The following is an 8,564-nucleotide window of genomic DNA, read 5'->3' as shown; positions in this document are numbered from 1 at the left end:
AGCCCCTACAATTTCTCTGAAAACATGTTTGTTGACTTTTCTCATCGAAACCCTGTAGGACTGGCAAATGGTTCCTATTTATCTGAAATGTTCCTTATGTACACTATCTAGGCAAAAGATTCTGCACACCTGACCAGCCATATGTGAGCGTGTCAAAGTCACACTTTACAAGTTAATTTGATTTGGCAATATAAATATATATGATAAAAACATACATGTACATATCGCCGAGGATGACACAAAAAGCATTAAAATACACTTATTTCCATTGTGGTCCTCAAGATGACAAGATGGTTGTGGCAAACTTGGCACGTAAAAATAATAAATTTGACAACGTAAATATTTAAATTATAAACATACTATGATTAAACTAATTTATCACTAGGAACAAAAATTGTATTTAAAAAAACATAATTAAAATTAACATAGGCGGCACGGTGGTGTAGTGGTTAGCGCTGTCGCCTCACAGCAAGAAGGTCCTGGGTTCGAGCCCCGGGGCCGGCGAGGGCCTTTCTGTGCGGAGTTTGCATGTTGTCCGTGTGGGTTTCCTCCGGGTGCTCCGGTTTCCCCCACAGTCCAAAGACATGCAGGTTAGGTTAACTGGTGACTCTAAATTGAGCGTAGGTGTGAATGTGAGTGTGAATGGTTGTCTGTGTCTATGTGTCAGCCCTGTGATGACCTGGCGACTTGTCCAGGGTGTACCCCGCCTTTCGCCCGTAGTCAGCTGGGATAGGCTCCAGCTTGCCTGTGACCCTGTAGAACAGGATAAAGCGGCTAGAGATGATGAGATGAGGTTTTCGCGTGCATTTGAACCAATGCTTGTGCATTACATGCCGCATACGCTTCGAAAATAATGGCAAATCAACAATGCTGGGTACTCAGCAACCGGCAGATAAAGCGTGAGGACGCATTAGGCAACTCAAACATGGTTAAATGAAATGTAGGCTAAAACAAGTGTTCGATTCTGCTTAGAATATTGGCATACGCATACACCTCTTCTAAGTTATATATTTAACAACAATTATTTAACATCAAATATGACTTCTAGGCCTGTGTGTTCATAACCACAATGTGCGCACGCCTGTGGAAATGCACGGTGTGACAGCGAGATGAAATAGGCTGGATGAGGAAATAACGCGCAACAGCACATTTGGGACCTGTTCATCTAAAATTGTTAATAACTGGGATGTAAAGCAATGTCCGGTTCTTCTTAGAATTAAGACATACACCACATCTATACCGTGTAAATTGCGAGATTTCACATGACATCATAAAGCTGAATTGACATCGCAAACTATCGACACATTATAGGCCTAGCATAGACTGATAAAATCGACAAACAGGGTTATCATACTCCATATCTTTCGTAACCTACCAGCTGGTCTTGAGAACATATCTGTCAATTTGGCACATTTTGCTGCCACCTCCTTCCTTTTTTTAAGCTTCGCCCTTTCGGTTCCACCTGGCCTCTTTCTGCCCTCCATCACTGACGCGCGCTGTTTTGCGCCAATGTTGTTTAAGTTCCCCGCAATACAGAGGAGGAGTCTTGGACCAAACCAACTGCAATAGAGGGGAGGGGAGAATTTCCTTATTTGGTAGCACCTATTTAATCTGCTGCGATGCTGTCGGCGTCTGGGCTGCCATGTGAAAATGCAGAGTGCAGTTGAATTGATGATTAATGCAAGAATAAGATCAGTGACCAAAATTAGTGAAAATTATTTTCCCCATGCTCCAAGCGGGCCACCATTGATGGTTTGGGCCGGGGATGGTCCCGGCTAAATATAGGGCCACCCCGGCATTGTAAATGATTGATACCGTAAATAAATAAGTGATAAATAAATGAACAGAGGTAGTATCCTGATCTCAGAGTCGAGCCAGGAACTCGGGACGGATTTTTTTTCCTTCTCATTCTATTATTGATGGGACTTTGCGATATAAATACATTACTGCGCTTTAATACGTTTGTCGAGTTATTGATAAATGTTTGATTTTAGCTCTCTTATCTCATATCATGATTGTTATGGTGCTATTAGAAGACAGAAGATACAGTATACTGCATAACTCTAACCGGATCCATTGAATACCGAGAGAATAGCAGATGAAAGATAGTTCAGAGAGCAGCGGTCTCAAAAGTAGCCGGTCACCGGCGGCAAATCGCCGGCTATGGCTTGTTATGCCGCCGGCTATTGTCAGTCGAGTCACAAAATTTAATATTAAATATTTCTGACAGCAAAAAAAGTTGTGAACGTAAATTACATCCACTATGTCATGTATGTCCGTTGCCGCGTCAACTGTGTTTACATCCTCGACACGAGTGCAGCCATTACTGCCACCTGTGTTGCCAGATTGGGCGGTTTCCCGCCCAATTTGGGCGGTTTTAAGTGCATTTTGGCGGGTTTTGAACATATTTTGGGCTGTTAAACGTCAGCAGTATCTGGCAACATATTTTTTTACTTAATACAAGAAATTAATGGATGCCAACATTTTTGCCAAAATGGTATTTTATTTTCCATTGTTTAGGCAGCTTCAGCATCATACTGTGAGATTCTGTTCAAATTGTTTTTTTCTTCTATGAAGCCTGAGCCATTTATTTTATTAGTTTATAATTGTTTAATTTAGTCTTCAGGAGAGACTGCCTGCACACAGTACTAGTATTAATAGTTTTTTTTCTTACATGAAAGCTGAGGCATTTATATTATATTTTAAGGTAACTTCATGTTGTGCTGTGAGGTTCTCTGCACTTTAACTTTTGAACCAACAGGTGCATTTGGATAAGTAAAGCCTATTTTTCTGCATTTTTGTAGTCCTGGTAATCTTTTATATTGGTAAAGTTGTTTATAGGACCATTTCTCAGTGTCTGTTTTTTTAATCAGTAGTTTTTCAGTAATAACTTAATATTTAACATATCACTCAATTTTAAACAACCCCCGCACCTCCCCCATAGTCTCCAAAATTTCTGTGGGAAACACTGGCGTGCGTAACAACGCTAATCAAGCTTAAGCTAGACGATCCACCTCAAATACCCGTCCCGGGTAAATGTTATCCCAATTTTAGATGGCCTGTTCCAAACCATCCCGCCCCATGAAAAATTCGTACTTGCATATCTATCTATCTATCTATCTATCTATCTATCTATCTATCTAAAATATATATCCCTGCGCGCTTTCCGTGCATTATGTCTGCCGCTGGCAGACATTTTACCATTTTGCACACTGCTGTAAATTATTTGTACCCTGCTATTCTCCTAAACTTTGAAGCCCCTGGAGAGTCAAGTGAGACTGTTTCAAACAAATATAAGTAACAGCACAGAACAGTACAAAGTTTTATTGTGGAGAAAGAAAGCCTGGGCAGATATGATTGCCACAAACAATTCAAAACAACATTCCAGTGACAGTAATTCCTGCAGCAACACATAAGATCTTCACAGTCGAAGGTGCTCCGTGAGGTATTTGTAATTAAGCAAGTGTAATTAATGAACAATTGTGTTCCGACACCTGATGGATTTTAATATACAATGACTAACAATTAAGACTTTTCCCCCCCGACAGTAGGATAGACGAACACTCTTGATATCATTTATGTTACGAGAACCATCTCACACTTGGCTCATACAGAAGCTCAGATTGTCTGTTCTCTTCCACATCAGTCCTTTATGTTACAGGAGGCACCGGAGCAGTACAACAGCCCCACAGGATCACTGTGGTCTTTAGAAGACACCAGCTTCCGTCAGGAAAGTATTGGCCTCCAGGAGCAGACACTTCATGTACACGCGAAACGTGTAGAAGAGTGTTACAAAGTCCTGTGTGCTGAACACAGTGTCTCCGAGTGCAAAACCCAGCGTGGATGGAATGAATCCTCTGCCGTATTCCACCATCCAGGTCCCTGCAGTCCACTGCACCGAGGTCGCCTCGCCCACTGAGTGCACGATTAGGTCACCTGCCAAAGCCGAACCCAATCACATACAGTGCTGCTTGAAAGTTTGTGAACCCTTTAGAATTTTCTATTATTTCTGCATAAATGTGGCCTAAAACATGATCACATTTTCACACAAGTCCTAAAAGTAGATAAAGAGAACCCAGTTAAACAAAAGAGACAAAAATATATGTGGCCATTTATTTATTGAGGAAAATGATCCAGTATTACATCTCTAAGTGCCAAAAGTATGTGAACATCTAAGATTAGCAGTTCATTTGAAGATGAAATTAGAGTCAGGTGTTTTCAGTCAATGGGATGACAATCAGGTGCGAGTGGGCACCCTGTTTTATTTAAAGAACAGGGATCTATCAAAGTCTGATCTTCACAACACATGTTTGCGGAAGTGCATCATGGCACGAACAAAGGAGATTTCTGAGGACCTCAGAAAAAGCGTTGTTGATGCTCATCAGGCTGGAAAAGGTTACAAAACCATCTCTAAAGAGTTTGGACTCCACCAATCCACAGTCAGACAGATTGTGTACAAATGGAGGAAATTCAAGACCGTTGTTACCCTCCCCAGGAGTGGTCGACCAACAAAGATCACTCCAAGAGCAAGGCGTGCAATAGTCGACGAGGTCACAAAGGACCCCAGGGTAACTTCTAAGCAACTGTCCTCCCTAACCTGCAGGACATTTATTCCAACTGGTGCAGGGACAGAGCCAGGAAGATCACCAGCGACACCAGCCACCCAAATAACAGACTGTTCTCCTTGTGGCCTTCAGGGAGACGCTACCGACAGCTGAAGGCCAACACTGACAGGATGAGGAGAAGCTTCTTCCCTCAGGCCATCAGACTGTTGAACTCTTCATAATGATAATAAGGTGCACTACTGCACTTTGGACTTTAAGGACGCATAACCACACAATTTTCACATCTCTGCCATGTTTCCACTCATTAATATAGTTTTAGAGGGTTTTTTCCCCCTTTATTTCTATTGTTTTTAATTTCTTATCTATATATGTTTATACTCTCAACGACCTAAGCTACATAAGAATTTCACTGTAATTACTTGTAATTATATGTGACAAATAAAACTTGAACTGAACTGAACAACTGAAGGCCTCTCTCACATTGGCTAATGTTAATGTTCATGAGTCCACCATCAGGATAACACTGAACAACAATGGTGTGCATGGCAGGGTTACAAGGAGAAAGCCACTGCTCTCCAAAAAGAACATTACTGCTCATCTGCAGTTTGCTAAAGATCACGTGGACAAGCCAGAAGGCTATTGGAAAAATGTTTTGTGGACGGATGAGACCAAAATAGAACTTTTTGGTTTCAATGAGAAGCGTTATGTTTGGAGAAAGGAAAACACTGTATTCCAGCATAAAAATCTCATCCCATCTGTGAAACATGGTGGTGGTAGTATCATGATTTGGGCCTGTTTTGCGGCATCTGGGCCAGGACAGCTTGCCGTCATTGATGGAACAATGAATTCTGAATTATACCAGTGAATTCTAAAGGAAAATGTCAGGACATCTGTCCATGAACTGAATCTCAAGAGAAGGTGGGTCATGCAGCAAGACAATTACCCTAAACACACAAGTCATTCTACTAAAGAATGGTTAAATAAGAATAACGTCAATGTTTTGGAATGACCAAGTCAAAGTCCTGACCTTAATCCAATCGAAATGTTGTGGAAGGACCTGATGCGAGCAGTTCATGTGAGGAAATCCACCAACATCCCAGAGTTGAAGCTGTTCTGTATGGAGGAACGGGCTAAAATTCCTCCAAGCCAGTGTGCAGGACTGATCAACAGTTACCGCAAACGTTTAGTTGCAGTTATTGCTGCACAAGGGGGTCACACCAGATACTGAAAGCAAAGGTTCACATACTTTTGCCACTCATAGATTTGTAATATTGGATCATTTTCCTCAATAAATAAATGACCAAGTATAATATTTTGTCTCATTTGTTTAACTGGGTTCTCTTTATCCACTTTTAGGACTTGTGTGAAAATCTGATGACGTTTTAGGTCATATTTATGCAGAAATATAGAAAATTCTAAAGGGTTCACAAACTTTCAAGCACCACTGTAACTTGGTTTAAAATTTGGTCTCCCAGTGAAGCTGGTTTGGCATTGACTAGGAGACCAAATCTGGCCACTGGGAGACCATTTGGTCTCCCAGTAACTATGTTAAAAAATGCTCCAAGTTTGCGTGTTCTCCACGGGTTTGCTCCGGTTTCCCCCACGGTCCAAAAACATGCAGTTAGGTTAACGCCTTGGGCTGAAGTGCCCTTGAGCAAGGTACTTAACCCCAGGCGCTCTAGTGTGGCTGCCTAATGCTCTGGGTGTGCGTGTGTTCACTGCTTCAGATGGGTTAAATGCAGAGGATGAATTTCACTGTGCTTGAAGTGTGCATGTGTTCACTGTTCCAGCATGACAGTGCACAAATCACACTCCATGAAGACATGGTTGAAGTGGAAGAACTTATGCGTCCTGCACAAAACGCTAACTTCAACCCCACGGAGTACTTTTGGGATGAATTGGAATGCTGACTGTCTATTAGGCTACCTTACGAATGCTCCTGGGGATGTTGGGATGAATGGACTCATCCCTACAGCCACAATCTAGTGGAAATCCTTCCCAGAAGAATGGAGGTAATGAAAGCAGTCAAGTTTATTTGTTAAAAGTGCTATACAACAGACATTGGCGGCACGGTGGTGTAATGGTTAGCGCTGTCGCCTCACAGCAAGAAGGTCCGGGTTCGAGCCCTGTGGCCGGCGAGGGTCTTTCTGTGTGGAGTTTGCATGTTCTCCCCGTGTCCGCGTGGGTTTCCTCCGGGTGCTCCGGTTTCCCCCACAGTCCAAAGACATGCAGGTTAGGTTAACTGGTGACTCTAAATTGACCGTAGGTGTGAATGTGAGTGTGAATGGTTGTCTGTGTCTATGTGTCAGCCCTGTGATGACCTGGCGACTTGTCCAGGGTGTACCCCGCCTTTCACCCGTAGTCAGCTGGGATAGGCTCCAGCTTGCCTGCGACCCTGTAGAACAGGATAAAGCGGCTAGAGATAATGAGATGAGATGAGACAACAGACATTGTCACAAAGCAGCTTTACAGAAAATTAAAGGCTTTAAAACACAGACGTGGACAGTAACGAAGTACATTTACTTGATTTAAGAAGAAGAAACCTTTATTCGTCACATGCACACTTCAAGCACAGTGAAATTCATCCTCTGCATTTAACCCATCTGAAGCAGTGAACACACGCACAGAACGTCCAGGGAGCAGTCAGGGACCAGGTACCCTGCGAAAGGGCACTTCAGCCCAAGGCTACCCCACGTTAACCTAACTGCATGTCCGGAGCACCCGGAGGAAACCCGTGCAACATGCAAACTCCACACAGAAAGCCCCTCACCGGCCACGGGATTCGAACCTAGAACCTTCTTGCTGTGAGGCAACCATGCTAACCACTACACCACCCCGGTTATTTTATACCGTCTATGGATGTGACACGACCCTAGTGATTACTGATAGACTGTCTCAGTGTCACCTGTGAAAAAAAACAATCATGTTTTAGAAAAGAAAAGAACACACACCTACTTTCAAAGCTGCTTCATAGTAACGAGGACCTTGATAGAAATGTAGCGGAGTGAAAAGTACCATATTTGTCTTTCAAATGTAAAGTTAAAGTCATAAAATACTCAAGTAAAAGTACAGGTACTCAAACGTACTTTGTTACTGTCCACATCTGGCTGCTTCAGTCACTGGAACCTGTGCAGTGTGGATGTGCGCATCATCCTGGAGCAACAGCACGCCAGCTTGAAGCATTCTTCTCGGATTTTTTGGACTGCTTCTTTCATTTGAGTTTTTGTGGACAGTGTTATAAGGCTTTATAGCATACAGTTATGCCCCAAAATGGGAGTCATGCCCCTTGTTTCCGGGTGAGGCTGAAAACTTTTCGAAGTACCCTCATAAATGATTGATACCGTAAATAAATAAGTGATAAATAAATGAACAGAGGTAGTATCCCAATCTCAGAGTCTTGCCATGAACTCGGGACGGATTTTTTTTCCTTCTCATTCTATCATTGATGGGACTTTGCAATATAAATACATTACTGCGCTTTAATACGTTTGTCGAGTTATTGATAAATGTTTGATTTTAGCCCTCTTATCTCATATCATGATTGTTATGGTGCTATTAGAAGACAGAAGATACAGTATACTGCGTAACTCTAACCGGATCCATTGGATACCTGAGAGAATAGCAGATGAAAGATAGTTCAGAGAGCTGCGGTCTCAAAAGTAGCCGGTCACCGGCGGCAAATCGCCGGCTATGGCTTGTTATGCCGCCGGCTATTGTCAGTCGAGTCACAAAATTTAATATTAAATATTTCTGACAACAAAAAAAGTTGCGAACGTAAATTACATCCACTATGTCATGTATGTCCGTTGCCGCGTCAACTGTGTTTACATCCTCGACACGAGTGCAGCCATTACTGCCACCTGTGTTGCCAGATTGGGCGATTTTAAGTGCATTTTGGCGGGTTTTGAACATATTTTGGGCTGTTAAACGTCAGCAGTATCTGGCAACATATTTTTTTACTTAATACAAGAAATTAATGGATGCCAACATTTTCGCCAA

This window comes from Neoarius graeffei, chromosome 25, assembly GCF_027579695.1.
Source record: "Neoarius graeffei isolate fNeoGra1 chromosome 25, fNeoGra1.pri, whole genome shotgun sequence".
Taxonomy (NCBI): Eukaryota; Metazoa; Chordata; class Actinopteri; order Siluriformes; family Ariidae; genus Neoarius; species Neoarius graeffei.
This window is presented reverse-complemented; position numbering follows the sequence as displayed.